Source organism: Anser brachyrhynchus (assembly GCF_964034855.1).
Source record: "Anser brachyrhynchus genome assembly, chromosome: 1".
Taxonomy (NCBI): domain Eukaryota; kingdom Metazoa; phylum Chordata; class Aves; order Anseriformes; family Anatidae; genus Anser; species Anser brachyrhynchus.
The window spans coordinates 118194707-118208433 of record NC_137694.1 but is presented as its reverse complement, the minus strand read 5'-3'; the positions used below and the strand labels follow the sequence as shown (position 1 = coordinate 118208433).

Genomic DNA, 13727 nt, shown 5'->3' with positions numbered 1-13727 from the left:
TGCCCCTTGCTGTGGCATCTTAGGTAGAGGCAGAACCTTTGTCTCACTCTATAAAGCTGGATTTTCCTCCCCCTGCTTATGCTTTTAACAAGCATGCCAGAGGTTTAAAAATGAATTTAACTACAATACAAGCATTTTCTTTGCACTAACCCAGGTGAAGATATGTGGGGTCTTAGGACATTTACTCTGGGAAGGGTTTTGTGCAGAGATGGCCATTGCCATCTCTCTTTGATTCAGAGAGGTAGGATCAATGAGGGAGTCTCTACAGGTAGTCAGTGTTACAGCTGGAATGAACTGGTAGACAGAAAAGGAATTTCAAAGAGGTGAGACGAGGGCAGGTGACCATGCCTGTCCTTTTCCTTGGATTTTCTTCTTCCTCTTCAATGAAAATAATTAGCTACACTGCATGTGTATGCGCAGAGGCCTGCCAAACTAGATAGGGGTGAAGGCAGCTCTCATTTAACTCATTCTGATTAGGAATTTCATGGTGAACACCTTGGAAATATTTAAGATCTTTCTACTAGAGGACTGTATATCTGCTACATTATTAAAGAGGATGATGAAACAGCTTCTAGCTTGTGAACTCACATCACTGGCTAAAATAGATGCACTGGGAAAGGATTACATTACAGTCATAGTATCCCTTAGAAATACAACCTGTTTGTTGCATCACCTGTGGAGCAAACTTGCATCAGCAACAAGCATTAGACTCTCAGAAAATTCATCCGGTGTATAACTTTCAAGAAATGTCCAGCACATGAAAAATATTCTTTTTCCATCCATCACCTGCTCTTGTCATCATGAGAATTGTCTGGAAGTTGAGATAAAGCTGATAAGATTGGATGAATTTTTATTCAATACACACTTTTTCCCCAGATGCTCTGATAACATACAAATAAAATCTCTTTTGTCCAGTTTGGAATTCTTTTTTTTTTTATTATTATGATTTTTTATTTTTTTATTTTTCACTTGAGATGCCTAAATAAAAAGGCAATTTTGGTAACTGTACAGAGATTAATTAGGAACCAATGTATGAAAATCTTGGGGTTTGAGAAAACAAAAGTGTATTCTGAGACTTTACATGCTTTCACATGCTAGCACATCCTCCACCAGGAAGCAAGCACTGCACGGAGAAGGGTGTGTGAAGCAGGGCTGGGTTTGTGGGGGCTTTCTCATTGTGGAGATTCATGTAAAGTTGTAAATGCAAATACACGATCTGCACATTAAACTTACAAAAAGAACAGATCTGGATCATCCAATTGTTGGTGGTCTTCAACATCCACCATCTAGGTGCTGCACTGTAAAACCTGCTGTTGTGGTGACAGACTTAGGTTTATCACTGAAAGGTGAAAGATACGTTCTCCAGTATCTCTGTGAGCATAGTGCGTTTCAAGATACACAGCTGGAATTTCTTTTCTTCAACAAAACAGCCCTGTGAGAACCGGTATCACACCTGTGGGGTGCAGAAACCTGCGATTACATAGAGCACAGTAAGAAACAAGCTTACTTCAGCTGTTTAACTTTAGGGAAGGTAGAAGGAAGTGTTTCTTATCTCAACTGAAAGAGCACACTTGATCATTGCCTTTAATCTCTGTTTTTACGTATTTTACAGGAGCGGAGGCATCTGAGCTTGTTTTCTTGCTTTTGCCACTTGCTTTCTTACTGGTACAGCTCCTGCCCCAGTACAAGACAGCAAGGTTGTGTTCCCAGCATTGATGCTGGTTAGCCAGGCAGGATTTTGAATGCTTTGCTTCAAAATTTGGCACGGGAGAAGTAAAAACATAGCTCTGAGGATTGCAAAAAACAGTCAGACCAATTTTTGCTGGTTAAAAGAAAATTGACTCTGTACCTCGTTCATTTTTCTAAAGAGCACTTTGGCAGCTGCCAGTCTGAGCAATATGAACATATAAAGCACAATGGACATGTGGAAAACAATTAATGACAAAACCTGCTTTAATTCCTTAGCAGAGGCCTAAATAAATGGAAATTAGCTACAGCAAGTGGGATCCTACCCTGCACACCTACCTTTTGAGGACTGTCCCCTGCTGCAGCTGGTGCAGGACAGGCTGGTGGGACCCTGAGGCAGGCTGTGGCTCTCCTGAGAAAGGATGTGCTTGAGTGGGTCCTGCTGGATGAAATTAACGTGGCTGCTGAGGGCAATAGTGGTGATGAGGCTTTCTTTTCTGAGGTGTAAATTTTAAAATAGATATGGTCCCACAATAAAATATGGTCTATTTTAAAATAGATATGGTTATTCTGCAAATAACCAGTTTCCACCCATCTTTGCAGACCACCCCTCACTGCCCCTTTACCTCAGGTACCCCCCCCAAAATGAGCTGTCCTCCTAGGGCACCAGAGCAGTAAGGGCCGTGGTAAGGAGCTGCGTCACTTGAAGCCATGAGGTGGCTTCAGCCATGAGATGAAGCCATGAGACGGCTCCAGCGCCCTGAGGCTTGGCCTTGGTCCCGCGTGCCTGGTGGGAGCTGGGTGCTACAGCTTGCCCCGCTGTCGGCTGCTTTGGCCACCAACACCACTGGGATGGTTTTGCAGCACTGGCAGTTTGGCCACCCAGCCTTGGCAGTGCACCATCCAACAGCATCTCTGGCGATATAGAGGTCACAGACAGATCACGGCAGCTCTACCACTGCTGTGTGGTGGTATTGTCGTTCGTACGGCTTTGCAAGCTTTGTAAGCTGAGTACGCTGTGATCAGCCCTCTACCCTGAAAGCACGCGTTTTGCATAGAGGATCGAGTGGATGGTGGCTTTAGCTCCTTTTTACATAATTATGTCACACCGTGTCATGCTGTCACTTCTTTGAGCACCCGCATCCTCAGCAGCATCGCCTCCATCACCAACTGATGCGATATGCTCAGGATGATTTTAAGCCCACAGCAGATGGCAGCATATATCAAAATTTTGCCTACAACCTCCATTTAGAAAATAATAATAATAAATAATAAAAAAAAAAACACAAATAAATGCTAAACTGGCTGGCATCTGGACTACCAGAAGTGGTTAATGAGAAGATGTCGATGGTCCCCACCAGGGAGGGGTGATGGGGGAGATGCCACTGGGCCCCCGATGCTGCTGCTCAGGTCTCCTCTGGTTATCCCAAGGTTTGTGGCCGTGCTGGGATGACCAGGAGTCCCAGGCTTTCTCTTGCTTTGGTGTACAGGATATATTTTAAATATTGAAGGACTACAGTGAAATAGCTGTAAGATGTCACTGCGGAGCTGCTGTTAATCCAGAGAGATCTGCAGAGCAGCTTATTATCCACATCTAAAACTACCTGGCTAGACTATTCCCAGCTGAGTCTGAGGCTGTAATTGAACAATAACAACAAAAATGTCCCCTTTCCCTACAAAATGTTTTGTGTCACTCGCCAACGGCAGAAAGAAAAAGGTTTATTTAAAATTTTAGCAACCTTCCCTTTTATTAGCATCAGGCTGGGACAGTATCACAGCTTACAGGCCTCAGGCCAAAACACAACTGCCACGAAATGTATTTCAGTACAGGCACCCAGTGCTAGGCACTTACAGCCATGTGCTGTGAGATAGCTTGATTTCAAGAAACCCTTGAAGCTGGTGGAAAAATGGAAGCTAAACTTCTCCAGAAACATCTTACTACATCTCACTGTGGACATTTTCTTCACCCTCACAGGCTGAATATTTTGGCACAATTACTTAATTCTGCCTGTGGAAACTGTAGAAACCTAAATATGACCTTATAATAGTAATAAACCATCAAAAGCAAATTTACGCGTACCTTTTCTGCTTACCACCTCAGCTCACCCACAACAGAAGGCCAATGCACTCCAGCCATAGTGCCCATGTCATACAATACACTGCAGTGTAAGGTAGCTCCTCCTCAAGGGTCCAGTTATGAACCCAAACCCTGCCTAATTACCTTTACCATTTAATATGTACAACTTGCATCCCTTTTGAAGCTTCCCACTTGTCAAGCCTCAGTTGCAAACTGCTGGGCTGTGCTATACTGAAAGACCTTTATTGTCAGCAATACTTTCCATACCTTGCTTTCCTGTTGAAAAACTAAAAGCAATTAAGTTTGTTAATTTTTTCCACATAGGCTGCATGGAGGGAAAGCAGGTGGCCTATTTATAATCTGTTTTCTTCACTTCATCCTCCTGCTTCTCCTGCACTGCGAGGCTGGAGCCAGGATTTCCATCCCTGCTCCTCCGTGGTGCTGAGTCCCCACATCCACCCACACCACTGTAATCCCTGCTTTTTATAGCACCTCCACCTCAATGCCCCTAGATCCTCTCTACCTCTCAGGACCTCCCTCTCACCTCATAAGCCTTTTGCCTTCTCCATCCCCCCGCAGATCCCAGTCCCCTGCTATAGGGAGCGGGGCCATGTGCGGCCCCAGAGCTGGCCGTGACACCAAGCTGGGGCCACCACAGCCCCTCTGGCCAACCTCGTCCTTCAGCCTCAGGGAGCCGAGCTGTCAGGTGTTTTTCTTCTTGGATGAAGAGAATAAAGCCTCAAAAAGGCAGGTGGGCTTAAAAATAATCATGGGTCAGCAAACCAACACACCAAAAAAAAAAAAAAAAAAAGACTTGGACCAACAGCTTAAAGAGCGTTATGGGTGTTTTCATTTCCAGCATCCCTCCAGGGTATGCAGCAGGTAGCAAGAAAATGCTGACCACAGACTCCTGTGGGACTTGAAGCTGCTCATCCCTGCCTGAGACATGGGTGAGCTGGAGGGGGAGCAGCAATGGCTGCTCACAGCAGCCCTCTGAGCTCCCGCAGCATCGCTTCATGGGACACAGGGACACCGCTGTAAGACTTGTCCTTACAGAGACCTGCGTGTCACTGGGGATTTGCCACTCACCAGAATGACATAAATCCCACAAACACGCTTGGAAGCGTGAAGAAGACTGCAATGCAGAAACAGAGCCGGGGCCTTCCCAGGAGAAGGTCAGAGCCTACAAGGCGACAGAGCAGAGCCCCAAGCCCACGCCACCGGCTTCAGCATGCCCAGCCCCTGACTCCTCTCTCCTTGCTCTCCTTCATGCTTCAGGACTGCAGAGACGATGTCTGAGCAGTGTGAAGGAGAGACGTGCAGCCCCACTTGTGCCTTAGCCACAGCTTTCCCCAGTCCTACAGAGAGCCCATGTGTGTTATCAGCAGGGCAGTGAGAAGTGGGGTGGGGAGTCCCCAGGGAGCAGGGAGGCTGCACAAATGCTCCCCTACCATTTACCTGGGAGCATTTACCTACTCCACACTGTTAAAAGAAAGGGGGGAATAACACACCCCTGTGTACATCCATTTGCAATTGGCTTTGTGCATGTGTCCCTCGCTAAATAAGAAACCCCAGTTCTTCCCCCCCACACCCCAAAATTGCAGCACCACAGCATTTTGTTTCTGGATTGAGCATTATCTGAAGGCTCCCCATTACCTGCATAATTTAAGAAGTCAATAAAAACTATTGCTGTACACACACACAAATGCACTGATTTGGTGATTCACCAGATTGGAAACAGCTTATTTAGCGACGGGCAGGACACACCCCGAGATAAAGGAGAGCCAGGCAAATGCCGGGGTGAAAGCCTGACAGTCAAATGCAGACCCCCCCCACACTATTTTGGGGTATCTTTGCCAGCCTTTACCTGCCTGTTCACGGGACACCAGGTGTGCCAAAAACATGTTAATCGAGGGTGATTAAAGAAATAAAACAGCCAAAAAGCTCCTCCTTAGGTAAACGTAAATCAGGGTATTTGGACGAACACAACTATTAGAAAATAAAATCCTGAGTGCGCTTTTGCCTGCAGGCACACGCTCTGCCTGAAGGTTAAATACAGAGAAGAGCAATGCAAGTGGACTCATCCCAGGTCTGGGTGGTCTTTTGGGACACAGTCTGGATGACAAGGGGATGTGACGCCGTCTGTGAGGCCAGCGTGCCCCAGCACACACAGAGCGACTGCTTACGTAGCAGGGAACGGCAGTGAAGAGGCGTTTTTTGGTAAAGTCAACTTTCGTGTTCCCCACTGGGTGAGCTGGTTTTAGGAATGAATAGCTCAAAACACGCATTTCTTTGAACCTGATCAGAAATGACCACAGTTTTTTCTTTCTTGGGTTGGCAGAAAGCAGAGTTAATTTAACTAGCCGGCAGCTCAAAGGAAGCCTCACCATTCTGCAGGCACAAAGTGGGGTGTGTGGGGGGGTGAAGCTATTTGCTGCTTTCAGTCGTGCATGGGTGCCTCTCCGCTATGTATGTGACACCAGGAGAAATGAAGTGGCAATAGGAACATCCCTAGAGGACTGCATTACAAAAGAGCTAGCCAGTTCTCATTCTCCAAGTCAAATGAACTCCAAAAGTAAGCCAATATTCAGAAATAAAGGAGATTTTTGAGGTGTTTAGTTAATCTAGTGCTAATAATATAAGAAAGATTTATTTAAATAAGTTTCTACGGCATCATCCTGTATAATCCCTGTTGTGCATAGCTCAGAAACGTTCTTTGTGCAGGTGTCTGCAGCTCACCTGGCAGAGGAGCGGGGTCACTCTGAGAGTCTCTCAGGTACCGCAGTACAGTGTGCACAGAGAGCACGATGCAAAACAAGAAATAAAGGATTCCTGATGGGTGTTCGGCACCCAGGCAAGGCACGACAAGCTGTCTGGATTTGGTGCTTTAAGGCAGAGTCCTGCTTTTGCCTGGGGGGGCTGAAGGAAGGTTCCCCACCCTGCAAGCCCATCTTCACTGGCACACTGGAGCTGAGGCTTTTTGCATGAGCTTCCCCTTGCCTTTCACACAGACCTTCCCCGTCACATGGCCCCCAGTTTCAGTGACACCACTGTTTAAAGCTATTTAAACTGTGAAGATTAGTGTATTGCACTTCTGAAGGCAGGCCAAGACCACAGCCTTCATCACTAAGCAGCCCTTTGCTTAAAGGATTAAATAGACCCGTGCTGGGCCTATTTATAGTGGAAGGCAACATAACCCTGAGTTCACAGGTACATCTGGTATGAGACTGGCAGGTTTGTGACCCTGGAGTGGCTGTACCAGGTAGACAGGAAAAAACATGAATTTATGGCTATGTTTTTATATCTATATTTTACAACATATATTTGTATGTGTATACATATGCTTGTGACGTGTATATACATATATATATTGTTTAGCTTATCCTTTGCTTTAGATAGACTTTAACTAATGTGATGTGCCCAAGAGCAAGGGAAAACCATGGATTTCAAGGCATCACAGAGGCATCACACAGCTTTTGTGTATATACATTTTTGTGTACGTGCATTGCTTTGCATACATGCAGCATCCAGGATCTGCCAAGCAGACATCTGGGGACATGGTGCCACCCCAGCACCTCATCTCCCTGGGCTGCAGCATGGAAGGAGCCACATGGGAACACCTGGACTGTAAATACTTCCCTGTCTTCCTTTATTTTATCCCCCACCATGCAAAATCACCTTTTCTGCATCTTTTCGTGTGAGCATGTTCAGCGCTCATGTCAGTGGTTTCTTTACATGAGCAACAGCAGAGGGAAAATGAACAGAATGGTCAAGAGCTCAAAGAGCTGCATTAATCAGGACAGCAGAATGTTGCAGCAGAGGATGAGCTCTCTGCAATCTTGCTTTTCACCTTTTCTTTTTTTTTTTCTTGTGATTCCATCCAAAGCATTGTCTTTAAAATTGATTTCCTGCAGAAGCTTGTCTCTACTTAGACACCCTGACTAATAGCAGTGACACGAAGCCTGGCTAGCTTCACTCCACCATCCCCTTCTCCTACTGTCATGGTTGGTGCAGCAACTTTCAACAAAGCAGTTTTCCCTCCATGCTGCTACCAGTCTGTTGGGCTTGGCTGAGCTGCTGCATCTCCTATCCCCAGCTGGGTGGGTGTGCAAACCACTCTGGATTGGCGCTGTGTAGGCAAAGAAGCATCCCCCAAGCAAGTTATTTAGTCAACTTGAACAAGAAAATATAAAATAAAATAAAATAAAATAAAATAAAATAAAATAAAATAAAATAAATAAAATAAAATAAAATAAAATGTTGGGTGTTTAAGGGGTTACACCTACTCCTTTTAATGACTGAAACAACTAGAAATGATCAGCAAGCCTCTTGAATTCCCAGAGACTAAATCATCATCAGAGCAAATAAAGCAATATGGAGATGAGGTGCAAGAGGAAAGGCTCTGTTACAAGTTTGGATTCAACCAGCACCGATTTTTAGCTTTGAGCAAAATAAATTATTTTCTAAAATGATCCCTGAAAGACTTTTTTATATTTCTAAATGTCAAGCTTCTATTTCGTATACATATCTTTTAGTTCAAGAACTACTTTTGCATGTTTCAGTTACTCTAAGACCTGAAGGACTTGCAGGGAACTTGTGTTCTTGAGCAGTGGCTGAAAGTCCCCTGAAGCATGCCAAAATGGCAACAGAGAGGTATGCGCAGGCAACTGCATCATGTCTTAGAGCTCTCTGGACATAATAAACATTTGGACCGCTAGCACCTGTGGACAACTGTAAGTAGGGACCTAAACACCTGTGAGTTATCTCTGGATATCTTATAGCTACCTAACGTAAATAGTTGCACTATGCACCTATGTGTGAAAGTGCCAGTACCATTGGTTTCGGCTAAATATCAAACTGTGAGGTGTTCCACACCACCCAAGAGCAGTATCCAGAACTTCCCATCCAGCAGGGCAGAAGAGTCCCACTGAGTCCTGGCAGCTCAGTGCAGGTATCTGGGATGTCCCAGGTGAGTGTGTGTGGCACCAGCGTGACTCAGCAAGCAGACAAATCCATCCCCGTGTGCCAGTGCTGGAGAACTCCGAGCTCGCACAAGATGGCTGAGGAGCAGGAAGAAGTGCTAGGAGGAACTCAGGTGTATCTGTGGATTGCACTGAGCCAAAGGCTCATTTGTATCTTGAATCCATTAAGTACACAAACAAACTAAAAACCTTAAAACCACAAAATCATAGAAAAAATTGTTTTCTTTCTCTTGTCATCCACTGGAAGGCTGCAGCATTGCTATGGTGTGCCCAAACCCACAAGCCAGCACTGTCAGGGTCATTTCCCCAGTGCAGCCTACAGTGCGGGGTTTCTGATTGAAGGAGACTCTCCCATCCAGGTCTGCACCTCCTGAGGTCCAAACAGGAGGATCCTGGCAAAGAATGGTCAAGGGATTTCTCTTCCTTAAAGGAGCCAGATCCCCTCTGGGTGGGTGAGGATGGTTGGGGAGAGGTAGGCTGGTGGCAGTGCGGCCGAGAGCAGCTGAGGGCAAGCAGGGCCCCAGGTGCTAGCACCTGTGAGGACAACCACCACCACCAGCGTCCCTCCTCCTCCTCCCTCCGCAGCACCCAGTCCACATGCCAGAAGAGGGAGCGCAAGGCTCACTCACAAAGCGGGGTGCAGAGCTTTGGAAGATCTCAGCACTCCCGAGGTTCACATGCAGTCAATTTACAGAGAAAAAAAAATGAAGACGTTTACCTCCAGTAATTATTCCCTTCATAGTTCCTGTCCCCTATTGCTGAAGAACAAAAAGCAGGAAGCAAGCACCGGTTTTGCATGCACCAGAAAGCTGGCAGGGCAGGGGTGGCTCTGGCGTAGCAGCAGCTCTCCGGGTCTGGGGCCGCACAACACCACAGACCCCTCTGTCCCCATCTCTTACATTTCAGGGGGGCTTGCTCCTACGCTGCCACTCTGGATGATTAATCCTACCCTAGAGCTTGTGGAAGAGGATTTCAAAAGCAGTTTCACTAACTTTGTTGCAGCGGGCGCTTGATGTGTGTGCCCTCTGAGCAACCTGGGCTGGGCGGCTGGGCATGGCCTCAGGGGAAGGCTGCCACCAGAAGCCCAGGCCACATGGCCGACCCTGCTCATGTGGCCTTGCCTCTTCAGAGTGAGCACCAGCCCACCACGGGCTGGGGGGTCCAGGACTCCCTGGCCCCTCTACTGCCCTGCGTGCAGAGAGGACTGCAGGGATCAGGGCACAAAAAGGGCACATACAAACTTTTGGTGGGACTGCCAGGGTCATGCCTGACTCTGCCTGGACAGTCATGCAGGGTGCATCGGATTAAAAGTCACCAGCCCGTGAAGGAGCAAGCCAACAATGTCAGCATAAGCCTTCTGCTGCGCTGTTCTTCCCTGGTGGCAAGGTGTGGTCACAACAGGCCCTCTGAAGCCCTGTGAAGCCGTCTCTGTCCCACACTAAGCTCGGATCAGAAGGTAGTTTGTAGTGCAACTGGGAACTCAAAACCATGAAGCAAGTACTCCCTATGGCTTGCAGACTTTATATTTTTAATTGTCTGAAGTGGCAAATGGATACTAAGAGAAAATTATTTCAAAAAACTTTCTCCTCCTTCCAGTCACTAGCTGTGTCAAGGGAGAGTGATGAGTTCAAGACAGGAACAGCCTCACTGTTTATGTAGCAAAGCAGAGGATCTAAAACTCTTCTGCTTCATGGAGGTCTATATGTCCAGAGACACTTTGATTTAACCAACTAAGAAGAGAAAGAAAGAACAAAGGAAAGAAAGAGAGAAATGACAATATTTAAGGGTTTATTTTCTCCCCCCATCAGGTCTACAGATAAATGACTCACATTTCCATACCACAATATATATATATGGAGCGTATAAATTCATTTGTCCTCATACAGTCATTTTGCTATGACCACAGCATAGGAACTGGTTTCTTCAAGAAAATGTGTAAACCTTTTTTTTTTTTTTTTTTTTTTTTTCTTCTTTTATTAAAGGTGAAGTGATTGAGATCAAGCCAATAGCAGAAAGTCTGAAAGTCCTGTTGGGACTAGGGTACCCACCTAACACAGATGGCAACCTAATGTTTGTACAGAGCTGAAGCCCTGGCCACTGGGGCACTGTGGCGCTTGCTGTCAAAAAAGGATTAGCAGAAAAACAGCAGAGCATATGGGACATGGGTGTCTTGTGACTCTGTGAACCATATATCTATCTAGGCAGTGGAGCTACAATGTCCTTGGAAGAAAATATTTCATTCTTCTAGCTGACAAAGGCAAAAAAATTCACTTAAACTGGTTAAAACATCTTTCTAAGGAAGAACTATCAAATATTTTTCAATCTGTTCATTTTACTATTTCCGTCTCTGGCCTCAAGTTTCCAGCCACCATTTCAACTGATGACAAAATTTTTCTGCATTTTTTTTTCCCAATGACATTCTTCATGAAGAAAACAAAGCAATCATTTTGTTATACCTAATAGCCTGTTCACATGCTAACAAATAAAAGTAAGAGGTACTAAAAAGGTCAACTGAAATGCTTGATATTGTTAAGCAATTTGATAGAGATGGCTCATCACCACACAAGACAGCATGGGATGTTTTCAGAAAGGCACATAAGCACCCATCGGTACAGGGGAAAATTACAGGTGACTTATGTCTGTGTAATCCAGTAGAATATGTGCAAAAGAAAGTTAAGCAGATAAAGGGAAACTCATAAAATGCAGTCAAAAAGTGTAAGATGTCAGCAGCACTGTTGTGCGGCCAACTAACTTGGTTAGCCAGCATTTTTCAGGCAACTGCCTTGCCTGCTTTTATCAAAGGAGGAAAGCACCAGGGCAGTCCCAGGTGTTGAGGACAAAAACATCCATAGCTCCTGCATTCCCTTTTGGTGATGCTGGGACACCGCCTCTTGCAGCACCTGTGCTGGGACCTGCTGAAGGTGAAGTTTCAGAAGCGTGCCACAGCGCTCATTTAAAGCTGGTGAGGCTCACCTTCCCCGCTCCTGCTGTGTCTCTTTCGGAAGAGAGGTCAGGAAGGGAGCAAGCCTCATTTCCAAGGCTGACCTCTGAAACACCCCTCAGCTCTCCTGGTGGCATCTCCCATGTGAAGTCTCTTTGGAAGTTATTTTTCAGGAGCACTTTTGCTGAGGGTCTCACCAGGGTCTCTGCTTCACACCATTGCCAGGTCTGGTTTTCCCAAGGGCCAACAGTAGAAAATCTCTCAGACTAATGTAATACCTAAGAATTTACCAAATTTGTCCTGAAAGTAGCAATCAGTTTGTTACTTTATACGGTTACAATGGCCAAGTTTAGTTACAGCATGGGAAAAAGAAAAAAAAACACTTCTGAAAATTTCTGACCAGCATGTTGGCACCCATAACTGGGCAGGGAATTATCTAATCTAAGTTTGTATAAAGCTACACTTAGGAATGGCAAACATAGCATTTACTAAATTATAGTTATTCTGAATAGATCCCAATGCAATCATCAAGGGTTATACAGGTGGCAAGAAGTAATTCGAGTTAAACTATTGGCAGAACTTTTTCTCACTACTAATGTAATTTCACTAAAGAAAAGTGATACAGCAGGGAAAAGGGACTAAGCCAGGAATTAACCTCCAGTCGAGGCTGGACTCTGCAGAGGCTGAGGGGAAAAACCCCAACCCAGAAACCTTCAGGTTAGGGCACCTGGCTGGGGCTTCCAGTTTCTGAGGCCTCTCTCTGACTCATGTAGCTCCCCCTCTGTTTCTCCTCTTGCAGGTGGCCTCATTAACGCAAGCAGTTAAATCTGCATTACGTGAATGTGGCTGATTCTGTTGCCTAATGAGAAGGACATTTGGCAGGAATGTAAGGGCAGCTGACTTGTTGCTCAGAAATCAGGCCCTTTCGTACAGGGGCCTCATGTTTCCCACATTTCTAAAGTTCTCTTTTGTTTTCGAGGAGATGACTAAAGAGGTTACAAACCTCTCCAAACAGAATCCAGCCAGCTCGAGACTATAATGTAGAAACAGCATTTGTAGAATGCACAAGGCAGCAGTGGGTTCCAGCAACCCTAAACTCGTCATTCAGTTTATATGTAATTAAATCTTAGCGACCTTCCCGTCAGCAATGCAATTGCATTTTTGCCATTGCAACACCCTTGGCTGCAAAGTGCTGGGGCTGTGGGTCTGGGAGCACAGCCAGCTCAGGGTGCAACTCAGCAGGGCTCTAGGGACACGCAAGGGGGGCGTTTGCCACCAAGGAGGTGAAATGAGAAGTGCCATGGGCTGAACCTTAAGTGTGTTGGCTTTGCAGACCATTAAACCTCACAAGCACTTCTTTAGCATGGATGTGGTTAATGTGCCATCACCTGTGAGCAAGGTGCCATGTTCTCCATGCACCTGAGAGCTGTCATGCAGACACCACAGGTCCTGGGGACTGGCAGGAGAAAGAGTCGGGGACATCTGGGTCTGCATGCACAGCTGGTCCCAGCAGCATTGTCCACACCTGCGTCCTACAACTGTGCCCTCCTGCAGCCTGGGTTGCAGGTCACCCCCAGCATCTATATCACACGGTGTAGCCGCAGGAAAGCAACAGCCCCTGAACAGCCCCAAAGCCTCCCATGGTGCTAGAGCAGAGCTGTCCTGCTGTGTGTGCTGTAACAACAGGGCTACCTGTTGGGTGGCTGACTGTCACCAGAGGTAGCAGGGTCCAGGATGGTCTGGTGCCATTTCCCTTCACCCTTCAGGAGGGATCTGTGGTGTTACTGGGCAGTGATGCCCAGTGGGATGGTTTGCTGCCCTTTTGGGTGCTGGAGGTTTGCAGAATGGGCAGACAGCCCCCCTCTCACACTGTTTGTTGGGGCAGGTTGAAAGTACCAATGTGCACATGCACACAACACTTCTCTCCCCGGGTGACTGATTTCTACACACTGGCTGATGATCCCAGAGCACACATACTGGTGGCTATTTTGGTCTGTTTTGCAGCCAGTATCCACGTAAGACCACATTCTATGGTTCTATG

General features: G+C 46.2%; 1 long non-coding RNA gene across 1 annotated transcript; it reads right to left on the bottom strand.

The window, feature by feature from the left end:
* Nucleotides 1-1320: 1320 nt before the first annotated feature.
* Nucleotides 1321-11999, bottom strand: LOC308195926. Its single transcript, XR_013951942.1, has 3 exons — nt 11533-11999; nt 2026-2128; nt 1321-1453 (listed from the first exon to the last, which is right to left on the bottom strand). It is a non-coding gene; the product is annotated as an uncharacterized lncRNA (long non-coding RNA).
* Nucleotides 12000-13727: the final 1728 nt, after the last annotated feature.